This window comes from Rhincodon typus, chromosome 6 (genome assembly GCF_021869965.1).
Source record: "Rhincodon typus isolate 14 chromosome 6, sRhiTyp1.1, whole genome shotgun sequence".
NCBI lineage: Eukaryota > Metazoa > Chordata > Chondrichthyes > Orectolobiformes > Rhincodontidae > Rhincodon > Rhincodon typus.
Window position 1 is genome coordinate 3,010,525 of NC_063337.1, and position 22,420 is coordinate 3,032,944.

The window sequence follows — 22,420 nt, forward strand, 5'->3', positions numbered from 1 at the left end:
ACACTGTGGGGGAGAACTCTGTGACCATCATTCTATTAATTTTAAAATAGTTATGGAGAGGGACAAAACTGGTCCACAGGTTCAAATTCTAAACTGGGGCAAGGTGAATTTTGATGGAATTAGACAGGAATTTGCAGGGGTTGATTGGAGTAGTTTGTTTGCAGGCAAAGGGACCTCTAGCAAGTGGGAGGCCTTTAAAAGTGTGATAGCTAGAGCTCAATGTCTACATGTTCCTGTGAGGGTGAAGGACAAGGCTGGCAGGAGTAGGGAACCCTGGATGACAAGAGATATTGAGACTTTGACCAGAAAAAAAGGAGGCATGGCTCAGGTACAGGCAGCTGGGATCAAGGGAATCCCTGGAGGTATATAAGGGATACAGAGGTTTACTGAAGAAGGAAATCGAGGAAGGCGAGAAAGGGGCATGAGATAGCTTTGGCTGAGAAGATTAGGGTGAATCTAAAGAGATTCTTTAAGCATATTAAAGGAAAAAGAATAACTAGAGAGAGAACAGGACCCCTCAAGAACCAAAGTGGACATGTATGTGTGGAACTGCAGGAGATGGGCGAAGTCCTCAATTAATATTTCTCCCCTGTGATTACTGTGGAGAAAGACATGATGACTTGGGAACTTGGGGAAGTTCGTGGGGAATTAATGGGGACAGTCTATATCATGGTAGCGGAGGTGTTGGAAGTATTAGAATGTATGAAGGTGGATAATTCTCTTGGTCCTGATCAGATATATCCAAGAACCCTGTAAGAGGCTACAGAAGAAATTGTGGGGGCCCTGGCTGATATATTTGCATCATCTTTAGCCATGGGTGAGGTTCCGGAATACTGGAGGGTAGCGAATGTTGTGCCCTTATTCAAGAATGGCTGTAAAGAGAAACCCGGGAATTGTAGACCAGTAAGCTTAACATCTGTGGTAGGTAAATTACTCGAAGATTCTGAGGGATAAGATGTACATGCATTTGGAAAGACAGGGTTAGATTAGGAGTTGTCAGCATGGCTTCGTGTGCGGGAGATCATGCCTCACAAATTTGTTCGAGTTCTTTGATGAAGTGACCAGGAAGGTTGATGAGGGCAGGGCGGTAGACATAGTCTAAATGGATTTCAGTAAGGCCTTTGATAAGGTTCCACATGGTAGGCTGCTCTGGAAGGTTAGATTGCATGGAATCTAGGGAAAGCTGGCAAATTGGATATGCAATTAGCTTGATGGTAGGAAGCAGAGAGTAATAGTGGAAAGATGCATGTTGGACTGGAGGCCTGTGACTGTTCCTCAGGGGTCAGTGCTGGGCCTGTTGCTGTTTGTTATCTATATCAATGATTTGGATGAAGATGTACAGGGCGTGATTGGTAAGTTTGCGGATGACACTATAATAGGTGGTATCGTGGACAATGAGGAAAGTTATCAGAAATTGCAGCAGGATCTTGATCAGCTGGGGAGATGAGTAGAGAAATGGTGAATGGTGTTTAATATAGATAAGTGTGAGGTGTTGCATTTTGGAAAATCTAATCAAAGTAGGAGTTTCACGGTGAATGGTAGGGCCTTAAGGAGTGTAGTGGAACAGAGGGACCTTGGAGTTCAGGTGCACAGTTCTCTGAAAGTGGAGTCACAGGTAGACAGGGCAGGGAAGGTAGTGTTTGGCACACTGGCCTTCATCAGTCAGGGTATTGAGCACAGAAGTTGGGAAGTTATGTTGCAGTTGTACAGGATGTTGGTGAGGCCGCACATGGAGTACTGCGTTTAGTTTTGGTCACCTTGCTATAGGAAGGATGTTATTAAACTGGAAAGAGTACAGAAGAAATTGACAAGGATGTTGCCATGACTCAAGGGACTGAGTTATAGCGAGTGGTTGGACTAGCTAGGACTTTTTTCTTTAGGGCGTAGGAGACTGAGGGGGATCTTATAGAAGTGTATAAAGTCATTAGAGGCATGGATAAGGTGAGTGCACTCAGTCCTTTTCCCAGGGTTAGGGAATCGAGGACTATAGGGCATCAGTTTAAGGTAAGAGGAGAAAGAATACCTGGGAGGCAATTTTTTTTCTTATACAGAGGGTGGCACACATATGGAACGAGCCCCAGCAGAAATGGTTGAGGTGGGTACATTAACAACATTTAAAAGGCATTTGGACAAATACATGGATAGGAAAGATTTAGAAGGACATGCGCCAAGCGCAGGGAAATAGGGTTAACGTGGATGGACACTTTGGTCGGCACGGACCCATTTGGGCCGAAAGGCCTGCCTCCATGCTGTAGGGCCTTATGACTCAATTTGCAACACTCTTGCCTCCAAGTCAGAAGGCTGTGGGTTCAAGCCCATTCCAAGATTTGAGCCCTTCCAGTGCAATACTGAGAGAATACTGCACTGTTGAAGGTGTTGTTTTCTTTGGAGGAGACAGTAAACAGAGGGTCCATTTGCCCTCTAGGGATCTAGTTTACTGCTGATTGGGAAAACAGATCAAACAGTTACATCAAAGGAAGGTGGAATGTTAATTGATTCGGGATTTTACAAAGTGTATTTTTCAGAACAAGGGATTAAAGGAATTAACTGAGAAACAATAGGAGTAAGTAGAAGTCAGGGCCAATATTACAAAGTGATAGAAGTAAGCAAAGTAGGATAAGGGAAGTACAGTAAGCATAAGGGAAGTAAGTTAATAGTATTCTTACACAGGCCTTTTTCTAAAAAAAAGGGAGTAACTAAGGGTCTTAAGGGAAACTGACTCTGAGGAAAGGTTAAAAAGACTAGGATTGTTTTCACTGGAAAGACAGCAGCTGAGAGGAGACCTGATAGAGGTCTACAACATTATGAGAGGCATAGGGTGGATAGTCAGAGGCTTTTTCCCAGGGTTGAAGTTTCAATTACAAGGGGGCACAGGTTCAAGTCAGAGAGGGAAAGTTTAAGGGAGATGTGCGAGGGACGTTTTTCGTGCAGAGAGTGGTAGCAGCCTGGAATGCACTGCCAGAAGAGGTGGTGAAAGCGGACATATTGAAGACATTTAAGAGGCACCTAGATGGGTACATGAATATGGAGGGAATAGGGGGATATGGATTGAAAAACGGCAGGTTTGTTTTTAGATTAATTAAGGCACGAGGGTCGGCACAGGCTTGGAGGACCGAAGGGCCTGTTCCTGTGCTGTACTTTTTCATTTGTTCAAGTAGAGCTTGCAGCTGTGAAATGTTCCTCCTGTGCTATGTGGCAAATCATGGAAGCTTCAGTTGCCCCTGGTGACCACGTGTGCAAGAAGTGCCCAGTTACTGGTGAACTGTATTTCAGAGCTGGAGCTGCAGGTGAGTTCACTGTGGAGCACCTGCAATGCTGAACAAGTCGTGAATAACACAATCAGTGAGGTTGTAACACTGCAGGTGCAGACTGAACTGGGCAGGCAGAAAGGACACCAGGCAGAGTAAAAGTAGGGAGGTAGTGCAGGAATCCCCTGTGGCTATCCCCCTTTCCAAAAGAAATACCCTTTTGGAAATTTTTAGATGACCATGCAGGGGGAAGCAGTTATTTAAATAACAGGCAGGAAAACACAACAGTGCTTCATCGGAGGCTGCACTGACGATGTTACCCAGCAGGGTAATGAAACGTCTGCAGAACAACAAACCAGCTCAGCGAGCCAATCAACCACAAGAATCTAGTTAGTTCAGAAGTAGAATTTAAGAACCTAAAAGGCTGTAATGTCTAGTTTATTTTTGGCGCCACGTGTTGGTGAGTATAGAAATAGGAGGCTGGTCCAGATGGATGCATGGCTGGAAAAATGGTGCTGGAAGATTGCTGGGACATTGGGACTGTTTTCAGGGCAGTGGGACCTATACAAGACAAATGTGCTGCACCTGAACTGGACCAGCATCCTTGTGGGGTGGTTAGCTTGGGCTATTGGGGAGGGGTTGAACTAACTTGGCAGGAGCTGGGATCTGGGCAGAATGTCAGCAGGAGTAGATTAATGGCCAAAATTAGAACAGACAGCAAATGAGTCAGGAAGGTATAGGCATTATAGACCAGTTAAGGTACAAGGGAATTTGGCAAGATTGGATAGTATTTATTTTAATGCTGGGAGCCTGATGAAGAAGGCAGATTGAGCTGAGGACACAAATTAAAACCACAGGGATATGATGTAATACTGTCACTGAGACATAGTTGAGAGGGGGGCAGGGTTGACAGTTCAATGCTCCAGGATATAGGGTCTTCACAGGACATAAAAAAGGAGGAGTGGATCAATCACAGCAGTAAGGAGATGTGACATCATAGAAGGCTCCTCAGGTGAAGCCACATGGGCAGAACTTAAAAACCAAAAAGGAGCCATCACACTGCTGTGAGTGTACTATAGGACCCCTAACAGTCTGAGAGAAATAGAAGAGCAGATGTGCAGGCAAATTTCAGACAAGTATAAAAGTAACAGGGTAGTGGTAGCAGGGAATTTCTACTTCCCCAACTTTAACTGGGGTAGTCATTGTGTGAAAGGTTTAGAGGGAGTGGAATTATTAATATACATCCAGGACAGCTTTTTAAGCAAGTACATAGAAGGTCCTACAAGACAGCGTGGCAGTTCTGGACTTAATTTTAGGTAATGATGCCAGGCAAGTGGTTGAAGAATCAGCAGGAAGCATTTTGCAGATAGTGATCATAACTCCGTTAAATTCAAGACTGATATGGAAAAGGGAAAGGTTGGACCTGAAATCAGACTTTTAAACTGAGGAAAGGCCAGTTTTAACAAGATTAGGTATGATTCGGCCAGAGTGGACTAGGAGCGGGTGACTTTAGGTGAATGTGCGTTGGAGTGGTGGGACACATTGAAGAAGGAAATATGGAGAGTACAGTGTCAACATGTTCCAATAAAGACAAAGGATGGGACCAACAAATCCGGTGAACCCTGGATATCGGGTGATATACAACACTGGGTTAAGAGAAAAGGGAGGAGCTTAGGGCAAGTACCACAGTTTCAAAACAGCAGAAGTGGAGTACAGAATGTGCAAGGAGAAAGGTAAATGGGAAACTGGAGAGCAAAAAGGGAGGCATGAAAGAACAGTGGCAGTAAAATAAAGGAAAATCCTAAGTTACTTTACATGTACATTGAAGGTAAAAGGATAATGAGGGAAAGAGTAGGACCCATTAAGGGCCACAATGGTAATTTGTGTGAAGAACCAGAGGATGTAGGTAGGGTTCTAAATAAATAACTTGCATCTACTAGTGACAGAGACAATATTGGTATAGAAATCAGGGAGAAGCACTGTGATATAATTAAACACGGAGTAGAGGATTTGCGTGGTCTGGCAGGCTTAAAAGTCGATACAAAAACAGAAATTGCTGGAAAAGCTCAGCAGGTCTGGCAGCATCTGTGAAGAAAAATATCAGAGTTAACGTTTCGGGTCCGGTGACCCTTCCTCAGACCCTTTCTAAAAGTCGAAATATCTCCAGGTGAAATGTATCCTAAGCATTTGAGTGAGACAAGGGAGGAAATAGCAAGGGTGCTGGCAATAATTTTAAATTCTTCTCCACCCACAGGAGAGGTACCAGAGGACTAGAGGATAGCCAGTGTGGTGTCATTATTCAAGAAGGGACCAATTAATAATTATGAAGACAGACTGGGGATGTTTTCCTTAGAAAAGAGGAGACTGAGAGAGGTTACAATTAAGATATATGAAATTATGAAGGGCATAGATAGGGTAGACAGGAAGAAACTTTACCCCTTGATAGAGGGATCAGCGACTACGGCATAGATTGAAGGTACGAGCCAGGAAGTTTAGAGATGTAAGGAAAAACATTTTCACCCAGAGGCTGGTGGGAATCTGGAACTCACTGCTGCAAGGGTGGGAGAGGAAGAAACCCTCATTACAACTGAAGAAGTATTTAGATGTGCACTTATGATGCCAAGGTATACAAGGCTCTGGTCCAAGTGCTGGGAAATAGGATTAGAATACTTAGCTGGTTGTTTTTGACCAACAAAGATTCAATGGGCCAAACAACACTTTTCTGTGCTGTAGACCCCTATGATTTTGAACACCTCTATTAAATGATGTGTTCCTAAACCCCTCTGCTCTAAGGAGACAGATTTCAGCACCTCACGTCTCTCCACATAACTAAAGCTCCTCACTTCTGGCATTAACACCAGTTCATTTCCCTCTGCAACGTCTCCAGAGTTTTGGCATCCTTCTTAAAATGTAGTGCCCAATATTAACACAATTCTCCAGCTAAAACCTGACTGGTGATCTAAAAAAAGTTTAGCAACACTGTCTGGATGACTTCTCTGTATTTGCAGGGCATGTGTGGGTGACAGAGTAGTCACCTGGTTCCCTCTCGTCATTCTGCTTGACAAGGGCCAGTGGGAGAGTAGGTAAATACAAGAACTGAGTGGGAGGCTTCTTTGCAGATTGGATCCCCGTCTTGACGATGCCAAGGCAAGCTCGGCTGCATCAGGAGGGTTTAGGGTGCACAGATGCCGGACTCTTACTTTCCCCTATTGTCTCTGCATTTCTCTCTTTTGCTCTGAATGTCACTGTCTTCCTGTATCCCTGTTATTTTCTCTCTTTCTGCTCATTGTCTTCCAGTTACCCTTTTACTGCCCTCTCTGTCTCCTTTCCATCTATTTCCCTGTCATGCCCTGCGCCTCCTCCTTGTCACGCTCTGCATTGGTATCGGTTGAGAGTGAGACACAGGTAAAATGAGCCCTGGATAGCAAACAGAGTGGCTGTAGTATTCTTTGTTTAAAAGCTGGGGCAGTTGCTTTAATACTCACTCTCAATTAGTTTTCTTTTCATCAATAATGGAATTTGCCTAATCAGTAAAGAATGACACTGTAATCACACAATCAATGAGGATAGAAAAATGACTGCAATATAATACTATAGCAGCTCAGGCCATAAATTACTAAGCAAGCCATTAAAGAATCATTATTTAAAGGTGTGGAGGAGACAAGGCATTTAGAAATAAAATCCCCTAACAGGACAGTGAGAAACCTTGGAAGTTTGCCACTGCTTCTCGCGTTGTGCTATTGGTTATGAGCTCTACCCATGGGAGACAGAGGGAACTATGGTGCAAAAATTTCTGACCTGCCTGGTCATTTCCCTCAGTATAAGTTGGCATTTCAAATGCTGGAATACAGAAAATAGAATCAGAACAAGATGTCTATATTCTAACTTGTATCAAGCCCATTTCATTCACCACTGTAATCCCTAAATTCATTGGTTCCAATCAATTTTAAAGTTCTCATCCTCATTTTCAACTTCATGGTCTCACCTCTCCCTATCTCTGTAACCTCATCCAGCCTGACAACCATTTGAGACCTCCAAGCCTCTTGAGCATTCCTGGTTTTAATTATTCCACTATTGGCTCTGCCTTCAATTGCCTTGGCCCAAAAGTCTGAAAGTCCCTCCCAAAATCTCTCCACCTCTATCCTCCATCAAGATGCTCCTTAAAAAAGTTCTTTGTCCAAGCTTTTGCCACATGTCCCAATATCTCTGTAAGCAGCTTTGTGTCAAATTTAATTTGATAAAATTCCTGTAAAGTGCCTTGGAATGTTTTACTGGCTTAAAGGTGCTATATCAATGCAAACTGTTGCTTTATTTTCTTTGCATTTAGAAGGAAAGGTCATAAAGCTGTTGAAAAATACCAAACAGATACTCGCCTTTCAAAAACACAGTAACAAAGCACAAAAACAAGAAAGTAACTTTAAAGGTTTATAAATCACAAGTTAGTCCTCAGTCGGTGTCCAAACCTGGGAACACCATAAGATGCAGGAGCAAAAGTACGCTGCTCAGTCCATTGAGTCTGCTGTGCTATTCAGTGAGGCCACGGCTGATGTCATGAATCTCAAAGCCAGTCTCCTGCCTTTGCCCCATAATCCTTGATTGAAATGAGAAAGAACTGCATAATTTTGCTCCTTACACATACTGGCTGAGGTCACCATGAAAGTCCAACGCTCTCAACCTCACCCCTTACCTGAGACGTGGTGATCCCAGGTTAAACCACCGTTAGTCCTCCCTCTCTCTCTAATGAGAGAGCAGCTCTATGATCCACTGGGACAATAGCAACTTTATCTTTTTCGTAAGAAACACAGCAGCAAGATTCCACAACTATCAATACGATGATGATCAGAAAACCTGATGTCATTTTTTTCTGATGGAATAGTGCGGCGCTCCCTCAGCGCTGACCCTCCGACAGTGTGGCACTCCCTCAGCACTGACCCTCCGACAGTGTGGCACTCCCTCAGCACTGACCCTCCGACAGTGCGGCTCTCTGTGAGCACTGACCCTCCGACAGTGTGGCACACCCTCAATACTGCAGTGGGTGTGTCAGCCTGGAGTTTTGTGCTGAAACACTGTAACCCAGAAACCTGTAATTCTGAGGCATGCACGCTGTGCACTGTTGCATGACAGACACAGGCGTAAGGTAATTGGCAAAAGAACTAGAGGCAAATAACAAAGTTTTTGTTTGATCCAGAGATATGGGAAGAGAAGAGATATTAATCTGATGGCTTTTGAAAGAGCCAGTGCAGGCTTGAAGGGCTAAGTGGTCTTGTTCTGTGCTGATTCATTCTACAATCCAAATGTCTTCCAGGATACAGGACAGAATCTCTTCAAAAGAATATCATAGGATCCTTTATATCCACCTAGAGAGCACACAGGCCCTGAGTGAATGGTTTATCCAAAACTCAGCACTTCACACAGTGCAGTGCTGGCCCGTCCAGGATGATCAAATCAATTCTCTGTATAGTAAACATGTAGGTAAAAGCTATGAGACTTCTCCCACTGGTCTTTGTTAACAATCCCAGACCAAAACAATGGCTATTCACCTTAAAGTAGGTTCACTTGTACAGCTGTCCTCACAGCCGTTCACGTGTGTGTGTGTGTGTGTGTGTGTGTGTGTGTGTGTGTGTGTGTGTTATGCTTAAAAGCATGTACGAGAAGTGATAAGGTTCAGCTCATACGCAAAGCTCTCTACACTCTGAACTGAATGTGTGCCAGGGCCTTTTAAAATGTTTACAAAATAGAACATCAGCTGTCGGAGCTGGGATTGGGAGAAGATAACACTCTAACCTGAGTAAATGTACAAGATTACAGGATGGCAAATGGACTCCACTTCTGCTAATAGGACCTAACAAAGGTGGAGATCGCAATCATTTGACAAGGCTGAGTTTCACATTCTCCAGACTGCTCATCTGCCCACAACCCAGCTCAACACACTCACTGTCCTGCTATCGTTAAAAAAAACCCTTTCCTGTTCACAGAACTATGCGGCACTGAGGGAGACAATCCAAAGGAGAGCATTTTACAGTGTCAATGTGGAGGCACAGATAAGAAGTTTCCACTCAGGGGCAGGTCAGGCTTTCCCACGCGATTTAAAGTACTACATTTTATAGGCAAGAATTTCTGAGGCACACCTGGACTCTCCGGGCTACCTCTGAGAGTGTCATACTGGAGGTGGGCTGCCAGGCATCTCCATCAAATGCCTCATGTGCAATCAATGTCTGTTACTTCACTGCAGCTACCGATGTTACACAGTTTGCAGTGCAGTGGTATTGCTGTCTCACAATGGGTTCACAGTTAAAACATAAAAGAAACATCTTTAGCAACTCATGCACCATCAGCTCATCACAACTAGTTGATTCTCTCTTTGACAGTTCAGCTCCATTTGCCTGTGCTAGTCAGGCTTGTTGGCTTCACCCCTAACACTGAGTGTTTAACAACAACTAGCTGGACTGCAGATGACTGAGACTTAGAGTCAGAGAGCTGTACAGCACGGAAACAGACCCTTCAGTCCAATTCATCCTGGCCAACCAGGTATCCCAATCTGACCTAGTCCCTTTTGCCAGCATTTGGCCCATATCCCTCTAAACCCTTCCTATTCATGTACCCATCCAGATGCCTGTTACATGCTGTAATTGTACCAGCCTCCACCACCTCCTGTGGCAGCTCCTTCCATACACGTACCACCATCCTCTGCATGAAAAAAATTGCCCCTTAGATCTCTTTTAAATCTATCCCTTCTCACCGTAACTTCTCGTGAGCTGATCAACATAGAGATGCTTCACCTCCTAACATTAAGCGTTGGCGCAAAGAAGCAGCTTTTTTATGAAGGAGATAATTCACTGAACAGGTTTATACCAGCTCGATCTTGAAAGGTGAACTCTAACCCACCAGGTAGATGCCTCAGAAATATAAAAACCGAAATAACTTTGGTTGCTGTAAACCAGGAATGAAAGCAAAGTTGTTGGAAAAGCTCAGCAGGTCTGGCAGCATCTGTGAAGAAAAATCAGAATTAACATTTTGGGTCCGGTGACCCTTCCTCAGAACTTTTGTGCCTCAAAAATATAGTTGGATTGCGAACCCACGTGTGTCCTGTTTTTGAAAAAGATTGCACCAATAAATGTCATTCCAGCAGTGGGGTATTGATGAATTTTCACAGCATGCTAATGAATGCATTCAGGTTCCCAATCAGGAAACTCACCCTCCTGAAAGATTCTGAAAACCTGACAGCAAAACTTTTACCTGGCGTCAAAAAGCTGAGTTTTTTTTTGCTCCTGCCCAATTAAGTTCCCCTGCCTGGCCTTCTAAAAGCTCTGTGAACATGTAAGAAAAATCATTATGCTTTGGAAGAGCTTTTCAATTTGTAACCCCTTTCCCCAAAGCCCTGCAAATTTTATCTTTTCCAATATTGATCCAATTCTCCTATGAAACTTATTAGTGGATCTGCCCTTTCAGGTAATACACTACAGAATAACACTCACTATGTAAACAAATTCATTCATGTGTGAGATGTGGGCGTTGTGGCTGGACCAGCATTTATGGTCCATCCCTAGTTGTCCTTGAGAAGGTGATGGTGAGCTGCATTCTTGAACCGCTGTAGCGTGTGCAATGAAGGAACACCCAATTTTAAATTGCATTGTCTCGTTAACGAGTCACCTGCCAGTGTGAAGAATTTCTAGGCATCTTTTACAAACCAGTAAATAAAGTTGATATTCAACGGCATGTCAATATTAAGAAGGAAGAGGTGTTGAGTGTCTTGAAAAATATGAAAGTAGGTAAGTCCCCAGGGTCTGATGGGATCCATCCCAGAATACTGAGGGGGTTAAGGGAAGAGATGGTTGGGGCCTTGACAGAGACCTTTGTATCCTCTTTAGCTACAGAGGTCCCAGAAGACTGGAGAATAGCCATTGTTGTTCCTTTGTTTAAGAAGGACAACAGGAATAACCAGGAAATTATGAGCCTTACATAGGTAGGGAAATTACTGCAGAAGATTCTTAGGGACAGGATTTACTCACATTTGGAAAAGAATGACTTATTAAGGATAGTCAGAGCGGCTTTGTGCAGGGAAGGCCTTAGGTCACAAGTTTGATTGAGTTTTTTGAGGAAATGGTGAAGGTGAATGATGAGGATAGGGCAGTGGATGTTGTCTACATGGACTTCACTAAAGCATTTAACAAGGTATCTTATGGTAGGCTGGTCCAGAAGTCACATGGGATCTACGGTGAGTTGGCAAGTGGGATACAAAATTGGTTTGGTCATAGAAAGGAACAGGGTTGTTGTGGAAGGGTGTTTTTCTGACTGGAGGTCTGTGACCAGTGGTGCTCTGCAAGGATCAGTGCTGGGACCTCTGTTGTTTGTTTTTTATATATGTGGATGAAAATGTGATTAATAAGTTTGCAGAGGGTTTGAAAATTGATGGAGTTGTGGACAACGAGGGAGGTTGTCAAAAGATACATCATGATATAGATGAGTTGGAAAGTAAACACAGACACGCACGGGAATTCCTAGAGGCATGGTTCTCCACCCGTAATGTAAGCAACAAACACATACATTTGGACCCCATGCACAAACCCATACAGATCAAAATCGGAAATGACACTACTCCCCACGACAGACTAGACAGTATAAATTCCAAGCAGAGTAGAATAACAACACTTCATTGGAGGCTCCACTAGCATGGTGACGAAACATCTGAATGTGAACAAGTCAGCTCGGCAAGCAAGTCAACAACCTTGGCTTGTTTTTCCTAATGCATTGGAAGCTGTGGGGCAACCTATTGGAAGTCTATTAAATTATAAGAGGAAGGGATAGGGTAAAAAATCAGAGTCTTTTTCCCAGGGTAAAAGTCTCAAATACCAGGGGCCATCAGTTTAAGGCAAGAGGGGGAATGTTTAAAGGAGATGTATGAGGCAAGCTTTTATTTTACAGAGGGTGGTAGGTGCCTCAAATGCGCTGCCAAGGGAGGTGGAAGAAGTAGTTCCGATAGCAACATTTAAGAGGCAATTAGACAGACACATGAACAGGCAGGGAATAGAGGGATATGGACCATGTGGAGGCAGATGGGAATAGTTTAGAACGGCATCACGGTCGGCAGAGGCATGGTGGGCCAAAGGGCCTGTTGCTGTGCTATATTGTTTTGTGTTCTATGTAAGGAACATAGCATAGTGCACGAAAGTGAAATTGAGGTGAAAGATCAGCCACGACCTAGTGAACAGCAGAACAAACTCAAAGGACCAAAAGGCCTACTCCTGCTTTTAATTTTTCTGTCCCTATTCAACCAAAATCCTTTCGTGATTTTAAACATTCAAGTCTCGGGATAAAGGGTCACCATTTATGTCAGAGATGAAGAGGAATTTCTTCTCTCAGGTAGACAGATTATTAATCAGTAAGGGAATTAACGGTTATGGCAAAAAGGCAGAAAGTAGAATTGAGGATTATCACATCAGCCATGATCTCATTGAATGGCAGAGAGACTCAATGGGCTGAATGGCCTGCTTCTGCTCATATATCTTATGGTCTCCCCTCAACTTTCTTTCCTCTGAGGAGAAGAACCTCAGTTTCTCCATCTCCCTGCTCTCTTACAACAATTTACATTATGATGGTATATTTAACATCTCAAAATGCTTCAGAGTAATATAAAGGCACATCACATTAAAGTGGACGATGGTAATGTTACTGGACTAGTAATCCCGAGTATGAGGCTAATACTCTGGGGACATGAATCCATGGCTAGATAAATATAAATTCAATTCATTAATCAGGAATTGAAAGCTAGTCTCAGTAACTGTGACCATGATGACTACTAATTGTTGCAAGAACCCAAGTGTTTCACTAATGCCCTTTTGGGAATAAAATCGTCCACCCTTGCCCAATCTGGCCTCTGTGATTCCGGATCCATAGCAATGTGGTTGATTTGCCCCCTGAAATGGCAGAGCAAGCTACTCAGTTCAAGGGCAATTAGGGATGGAATGGATGAAAATTCTACCTATTTCAATGAGTGCAAATAAATACCATCCGAATAAACAGAGCAATTGGTGATTGTTTTGCAAATCACCTGAGGGAGCAGACAGGGTGTCAACTTAGTATCACATCTACAATACAGCCTCTCTCACAATACAACGCTCTGTTGGTGCCACACCAGGAATGTCGGCCTCAATTTTGTGATCAATCTGTTAGAGCAGGACTTGAGCACCCAACAAAAAACCCCAAAGAATTGCAGATGCTGGAAATCAGAAACAAAAGCAGAAAGTGCTGGAGAAACTCAGCATGTCTGGTAGCATCTGTGAAGAGAAAGCAGAGTTAATGCTTTGGGTCCAGTGACCCTTTCTTCGGAAGTAGGTAACGGTGCTATCAACTGAGCCCTAGCTGACACAAAATATGGTGAACAGTTACTGAGGAAGGGCTGGGGGACGGTGAATGTCAGACACAGCTTTAGGATTTGTACCCTGGTAGGGAACAATGCTTTGAGAGGCGAGGGAAGGACAAAGAGAACAGTGCCTGGGAAAGGCAAAAAAGAAAACACTAACAGATTCTATTCCACGTGCAACAACTGCTTTCTCCGAGCTGGGAACCTTGATCACTGACACAAAACAGGCTATACTCTGTGCACCTGTCCCCTAGCAGTATCCTCTTACCCCTACAACACATCGCCACAAACTGATGTATCCTCAGGGCACATCATTAAACAACAACTTCACCCCCACCCCACCCACATGGCCCCTTTTTAATTCCCTCCTCTCCCTTCCATTGCTAAAGCCTGTTGTTAAACAAGTGCAGAGTTAATAAATGTTCTTCAGACGAGACATCCTGCTGCGTTCTGCTCTCTGTCTCACTTGACCTGGTCGAGACCTCTTGTCTCTTCCACGTGCCCTGGGTTTTGGAGCCTCCTCATACCTCCAGGCAAGGGAAGCTGTGACATTTGTCTGCACTGCCTACTGGAAGCTAGCAGATGCTGTGTGTCTTTTTGCTGGGATCCCCTCTTTCTGTCCTCCCCTCTGCCTCCACTTGCACCTCCAATGACAACCCCATTCCTTTCCTCAAAATCCCTCTCCTCTTTCAGAACACTGACTCCCAACAGCTTGGAAGGGGGTGTGGGAAATGTAATTGTTTTTAAACACGGGGCCAGATCAATAGGGAAACAGAGTACTCTCTATCTTTGACCTGTCACAGGAGAATGGAACAGAAACAGCTGGACATAACTCCACAGACGTATGTGCTGTGTTAGTGAGACTGTGTTTCTCATGTGGTTCCATTCACTAGAGGTGAAAGGGCAACTTTGAAAAACTGTTTATAGTCTCTCAGACTGAATCACTGTTTACCAGACTGCAGTAACCAGCCTAATTTTGGAACTTAACCTGACAATGGTGCTAGGCAAACTATTATCAGCCTGTCTTTTTCAGTATCCTCTCACTGTTCAGTGCAAATGTATTTGGCTCTATGAGTCTTTGCATGTGTGTCTTTCTCTGTCACTCTCCACTTCTTTGGACACAATGAAACCTCATTTTCACGTGTAATACTCAGTATTTTAGCAAAACATGTGGATTCACTCACGTCCTTTCTTCAGAATGAACACTTTACTCAGTGCAGGCCTATTACTGATGAAAATAACACACTTTTATGCAGTATCCTTAATGCAGGAAAATGCCTCAATACACTTCCAGGAAGGATGAATATGCGTTTCAGTAGCACTTTTCTTGAGTTCAGCATGTCTCACTCACTTCACAGCCAATGAAGTGCGATCATTGTTGTAAAGTAGGAAATGCAAAGGCCAATAATGCACTGCACAATCCCATATACAGCAATAATAATAAAGACTTACTTAATCTGCTTTAAAGTGAAGCTGCTTGCAGGATAAATATTACGTTAAAGTGTTGGCCAAAAGCATTATTGGACACAATCCAGCACAAAGCCACACTTGGAGTAATTAAAACAGATAATCAAAACTAAGTCAAAGAGGCAGATTTTACAGGAGAATTTCAAAGGAGAGGGGTTTCGGGAGGGGATTCTAGAGCTTAGGGCCCAGGATGAACTGTGCCTGCCAGTGGTGGAGCAATTAAATTCAGGGATGCTCCAGAGGTCAGGATTGGAACGGTGCTGAATTCTTGGAGGGTTGTGGAGCTGATTACAGATGTGGGGAGAGGAAAGACCATGCAAAGATGTGGGAACAAGGATGAGAATCCTAAAACCGAGGGGCTGCGAGAGGGAGGTCAATGTCACAAAAACAAAATGCTGTAGGTGCTGAAAGTAAAAAAACAAAGGAATGAAGGCTGCGAAAACTCAGTCAGGCAGTATCTGTACAGCAAAGCAGAGCTGTGTTATTCATCAAACTTAGGGGTTAATGGATGAATTACAGAATTATAACGCTGCATAAAAAGGCCATTCAGCTCATTATACCTGCAATGGTTTAATTATCTATTTCCAATCTGGTACTTGGTGTGAGGAAGAATACAGGAAACAACTTTCAGCGACACAAGTGGTATCAGGGTTACGAGGCAGCATAACAATGAGATGTTCAAGCGGTTTACGGCATAGTAATGGTTGTGTTTGAAAGTAGGAGACATGTGGAGATGCAAAGAGGTATGGGAGAAAATTCCCAGAGCTCAGGGCACAGGTAACTGAAGGCATGGCCGTGAATGATGGAGTGACCAAAACTGGGGATGCTTCAGAGGACAAAAGTGAAGGAGTGCAGAGATCTTGGAGGGTTGCAGAGATGGAGGAGGTTACAGAGAACGAGAGCAGTGGTGGGATTTGAAAACAAGAGTGTGAACATTTAAACTGTGGAGCTACTGTACAATGTACATCAGTAATCAGCACAGGGCTAGTGGATGGGACTCATTGGAAGCTGGGATAGAGGTCAGCCAGTAAAACATTGGAATAGCTGAAAGCAGAGGATTCCCCACATCCCATGAATGCAGGTGAGTGGTTCAGCGGCAGGTGAGCTGAGACAATTTACAGGAGCAAAATCAATAAATATTTTGTTAGAAATGGTCAGGGAGCAAAGGTGGGGAAACGGATTTGAGGTACAGGTCAGCCATGATCTAACTATATGTTGGGATAGGCCTGAATGGACTGAACAGTCTCCTCCCATTCTAATGGGCAGGGAAGCAACTAAAATCAGACTGTCTGACTGACCTGGAAGGGTTAAATGATTGAGAAAAAAAAAAGATTCTGCACCACTTATTGTGCTGTTCTTTTATTATGACACATATTGATTTTTGAATTACTCATCCTGCCCCTCCACCGCTGCCCAGCAAAGTTGCAATTCCAATAGAGCTGCTGAGAGAGAGTGTGAAAAAAAACAACCAAAGTCACTGAACTCTGCACCTTAGAAAGTCGGGCCCATCATTTACTGGGCTTACTTCACACCAGTGACGGATAGATTTCCCCACAGATGATCGGATCGATCCCAGTTTGGAGCATCTCTGTGTCCGGCTCGCACAGGAGCAAGAGGAAGAGAAAAGGGCAGGCGTTGGGGTGGGCGAGCGTGGAGGTTATTAATCAAATATTATAAGCTGAGGCCTCTAAACGTGCTGCAGCCGCTCTACGGTGTCACCCAGCTGTTGACCTGCAGATAAAGACGGGCCTGTGGGTGGTGACTAATTGCTCAAAGGCTCTGGGGCCTAAAGGTTGTGGCCTTCACCAAGAGCCTGATGAGAGGGAATGCTGTGACACTGCAGAAGGCAACAAGACATTACAAGGCCAGGGACAGCTGCCTGTCCTTTATAAAAAAAGGCAAGGCAGGGGGTTGGGGAGGGAAGAGGTTCGCCAAGCAGATCTTCATCAACTACCCTGGTTCAAAGGCCAGAGATCCGTGGAAGTGAAAGGGGGAAAATGATGTTTTTCATTATTAAAGTGTAATATTTTATTGCTTGTTGGAATGGTCTGATCGATTGGGTCCTGAGTCAACAGGCCTATCAATTATTGAAGTACTTAGTCAAATAGTCAGGTAAAAAAGGGTCAGGCGGGGGTGCAATAGCCTCTCTCCACCCCTGAGGTCAGCCTGAAGGAATAAAATAGTCTTTTTTCACATCTCTTTCCTTTCTCCCCTCTTCCTCCAGGTCAGCTAACCAAACAGAAAAAGTGCAAACAAAACAGTGAGGTTCATTTCTGCAGCAAGGGAGTTTCAAAGCAGGGGTGTTATGTTAAATTTGTACAGAACCCTGTGGCTAAACTACAATAGGAATTACTGCAAACAGTTCAGGTCTGCATCTTATTTTTTTAAAAAGTCAATGAGGCACCATATAAAGTGTTTAAAAGATTTACAAGAATACCAGAACCAAGGAGTCAGGAATGCTTGAATAGTTTGGGACTGGTCTGACGTAGGGGAGCTGCGAGGCCTATTGTTTAAAAAAGGCAAGGCTAAGTAATAACTTTATAGAGGCCTTTAACACTGTGAAGGGCATGAACATAGCAGATGTACAGAAAAGTTTTTCGCTTGAGGTGGAGGCCAGAACTAGGGGTCATCCACATATCATAACCAGTAATACATCCAGTTGAGAATTGAGGAGAAACATCTTTAACCAGCAGACTGGAAAGCACATGGAACTTGCTGTCACAGGGAGTGGTTAAGCAGAGTTGTACAGAAGCGCTTAACACGAAGCTTGATAAGCTCATGAAGATGAATCACAATTCTGTGCAGCAGACTTCAGGAAAAACATCAAGGCTCTGAAGAGTGTGCAGAGATTGTATAAATAGGAAGCAAGGGTGGAAACTGCAGAAATTCTAGACACAGAATGTTGTCGTCATTGGACTAGGATTCTAGAAGCCTAGGTGAATGCTCTGGGGACAGGGATTCAAACCTCACAAAGAAAATCTGGAACTGAAAGCTAATCTCAGAGTTGGTGACAATATACTGCCATCATTTGAATATTCATTTCTGGGATGCGGGTATCGCTGGCTGGACCAGCATTTATTGCCCATATCTAGTTGCCTCTTGAGAAGGTGATGTTGAGCTGCCTTCTTGAACTGCTGCAGCTCATTTGGTGTACAGACACTCACATTGCTGTTAGGGAGGCAGTTCCAGGAATTTGATCTAGTGGCAGTGAAGCAACAGCAATATATTTACAAGTCTGTGAGTGGCTTAGAGACGAACTTGCAAGTGGTGTTACCATGTATCTGTTGCCCTTAAACCTTCTAGATGGAAGTGGTCCTGGGTTTAGAAGGTGCTGTTGAAGGAGCATAGGTGAATTTCTTCAGCTATTATCTTGCAGACAGTACACACTGCTGCTACTGAGTGCCAGTGGTGGAGGGAGTGGGATGTTTGTGGATGTGGTGCCAATCAAACGGGCTGCTTTGTCCTGGATGGTGTCAAGCTTCTCGAGTGTTGTTGGGGCTGCACTCATCCAGGCAAGTGGAGAGTCAGGAAATGAGTTGTTTGCTATAGGATTCCCAGCTTCTGACATACTCTCGTAGCCCCATTTTTTATATATATTATATATATAACTTGTCAAATCCAGTTTCTGGTCAATGTTGACTCTCAGGATGTTCTGACAGGTATTCAGTGATGTTAACACCATCAAATGTCAAAAGCCAATTGTCAGTTTCTCTCTTATTAGAGATGGTCATTGCCTGGCAATTGTGTAGCGTGAATGTCACTTGCCACTTGTCAACTCAAACCTGGATATTGTCCAGATCTTGTTGCATTTAGACATGGACCGCTTCATTATCCGAGGAGTTGGGATTAGTGCTGAATATTGTGCAACCATCAGCTAATATCCCCACTTCTGACCTTATGATGAAGGGAGGGTCATTGATGAAGCAGCTGAAGATGGTTGGGTTGAGGACACTCACCCAAGGAACTCCTGCAGAGTGTATTGCAGGTGAGGGCGAGAAACAGGACAATAATGGCAACTGCGGAAGGGTTCCCCCGACGTTAATACTGGGACCTCTGCTCTGTCTCATAAAATAAAAGCATGCATTCCCTGGAATCCTGCTTGTCAATCTCCTCTGTACCCACTCAAGCACCCTCACGTCCTTCCTGAAGTGCAGGTCCAGGGCTGGATGTAACATTACAGTTGTGACTTATTCAGGGCTTTATCAAGTTTCAGGATGACTTCCCTATTTTTGCCTTCAATACCTCTGCTTAACTTTACCTCTAATCCCAATATCCCATATGCTATGCTAATTACTCTCTCAATAGGTCCCATCAGCTTCAAAGATCAATGCTAGAAACAGGAGTAGACCATCAGCCCCTTCACCCTGTCCAACAAGACCATGGCTGATCTGACTGCAACTTCAAATCTGCAATTCTGTTTACCCCAACAACATTTCACACACACCCCCCTCACAGACCTGCCTAACAAGAATCTAATGATTCTTCAATACAAGTAAACAAGGAACAAGATAGTAGCAAACCTCAGAAGTGTTGTAATGGGAGCCCATGTGGAAGATGATATAGAAGACAGGGAGGCGTGACGTGGTTCATGAGGGCAATAAGAATGAGGAGATGCCAAAGAAGTGAGACGATGCCATTTTAAAACAGGTGTGGAACAGAGAGAACTGGGTACCAACACATATTTGATAGCTGGCAGAACAGGTCAAGAAGATCGTTAAAAGTGCTCAAGATACCCTTGTCTTTACTAACTCAGACACATCGTGTAAAAGCAAAGAGATTACGCTAAATTCTTTCTAAAACACTGGTCTGCTGGACAATTATGTCAAACTCGGGGAAGCTCAGAGGAGGCACATTTACATAGTGGTACCTAGGACGAGAGATTTCAGAGTACGGAGATACAAGAGAGATTTTTTTTAATTCATTGACGGATGTGAGCCAGGGGTTGTTGGGATAGGACATATTGTCAACTCCTGATTTCCTTTGAGAAGGTGGTGGTGAGCTGCCTTCTTGAATCGCTGCAGTCCATGAGCTGTAGGTTGACCCACAATGCTGTTAGGGAGGGTATTCCAGGATTTTGACCCAGCAACACTGAAGGACTGGTGACATATTTCCAAGTCAGGATGGTGAGGGGCTCGGAGGGGGAACTTGCAGGGGTTCCCAGGGGGAGATCCTCCATGGAACACAGAAGGTTAAGGAGAGATTACAGAGGTGTTCAAAATTATAAAAGGTTTCAAGAGAATAAATTAAGAAACTGCTTCCAGCAGCAGGTGGGTTAGTCACTCGAGAACCACAGGTCTGAAGATAACAGGAAAGTATCCAGAAGCAACAGGAGATAAATAAATTTTATGCCAGGAATTATTCTGATCTAGAATAAATGCCTGAAGAGGAATGCATCCCAGAAATAACTGTAAATCAAAAAGTGTAAGAACAGGAGGAATTTAAAACAATTACAATCACATGGGAAACTGGACTGAGAACATTATAGAGCTAAAAGCTGACAAGTTCCGGGTCAATTAGGACTTTCTAGTGTTTTAAAAGAAGTTCTGAAAGAGGGTCAAACCAAACTTTCTCCCTCCACAGACCTATTGAGTTTCTCCAATGTTCTCGGTGTTTGTTTTAAAAGAAGTGACAAATGCAATGGTTTTAAATTTCAAAATTTCCTAGGTTCTGCAAAGGTCCCATCAGAGTGAAAAACATTGAATGTAACCCCCTCTTTCAAGAAAGGGAAATTGCTGTATTTAAGGTTACAGCAGAGCATTTAGAAAATCTCAATCAGATGAAGTCAAGTTCAGTTGTTAACTTTAAATCTGAGAGAGATAATACCTTTGCTTAAAATTTAAGTGGATAGGGCCAAAGGCAGGGGTTTGGAGTTAGGCTACAGATCAGCAATGATTTCATTAAATAGCAGAACAAGGTCAAGGGGCTGAATGGCCTGCTCCTGTTTCTATAATGTGGTTTCGTAAAAGAGAAACTGTGTTTTAATAATTCGTTAGACCTCTTTGAAAATGTAACAAGCAGCACGGAGAAAGGGGAGCCAGTAGATGTGACATATCTGTAGCTGTAGAAAACCTTTGACAAGGTACCATAAATATTTGGGCAGCTAATTGGTTCATTAACAAGGAAAAATAGATTAGGCGCAAATTAGTTATTTTCAAATGGATAAAATGTCATGAGCGGTGTGCCACAGGGATCAGTACCAGGATCTAAGCTATTTACAATCTATATCAATCACTTGGATAAAAGGAATGAATTACGATTGCAATATTTGCTCGTGACACCAACAGTGGCTTGAAGAGGACATAGGGTCTACAAAGGAATACAGATAGATGAAGTGAGTGGGCAAAAATGTGGCAGAAGGAGCACAGCGTGGGAAAACATGAACTTGACACTTTGACAGGAAGAATGAAAAAACAGCATATTATTTAGGTGGAGAGAAGGTGCAAAACTCTGAGGTACAGAGGGATATCGGTGTCCTGGTGCATGAATCACAAGATGTTCAATTGCAGGTACAGCAAAGCGATTAAGAAAGTAAATGGAATGGAATATAAAAGTCAGGAAGTTTTGCAAAAATTGTATAGGGTTTTCTTGAGACCCCATCCGCACCATTGTTTTGGTTTCATTATTTAAGAAAGGACACAACTGCTCTAGAAACTGATCAGAGAAGGTTCACTTGACTGATTGCTGAAATGAAGGGTTGTCTACGAGGCAAGGTTAGAGAGGGTTGGCCTGTACAGTTTAGAATACGAAGAAGTGATTTTATTGAAATATAAAAAATCCTGAGGGGGCTTGATGGGGGGGGATCTGAAAGGACGTTTCCTGTTGGAAGCAAGATAAGAACCATGGACATGGTTCAAAAATAAAGGGTCTCCTATTTCAGACGGAGAATAGCAGAAATGATTTTCCTCAGAAGTTAATGTGTCTTTGGAATCATCTTCTTCAGAGTGAGGAAGAGATGGGGTCATTGAATATTCTAAAGGTGAAGTTAGGTAAATTCTTGACTGTCAACAGAATCAAAGGGATAGTGTGGGTCGACAGGAAACAGGGGCCACAATCAGATAACCAAGGCCTTACTAAATCGCAGAGCAGACTTGAACTGCGGAACAGCCTCCTTCTGCTCCTCTTCAGTATGTTCATAAGACGGAAATAAATTAGAACATAATATTTGAAAATGAACTGAACATATTCTTGAAGAGGAGATATTTGTTGGGCTATGGGAAAGAGTGAGGGGAGAGGATGAACTTGATAATTCTTTAACATTGCTAACACAAGCACATGGACAAAATGCCCATCCCTGCCCAATTACAGTCAGACTGCCAGTGACCGACATCACGCCCCGTTACAGTCA

At 43.5% G+C, this 22,420-nt stretch overlaps 1 protein-coding gene across 1 annotated transcript in view; it reads right to left on the reverse strand.

Annotated features, from left to right (window-relative positions):
- clpb (caseinolytic mitochondrial matrix peptidase chaperone subunit B) overlaps positions 1-22,420 on the reverse strand; it is a 95,419-nt gene that overhangs the window by 40,020 nt on the left and 32,979 nt on the right. The window lies entirely within an intron of this gene.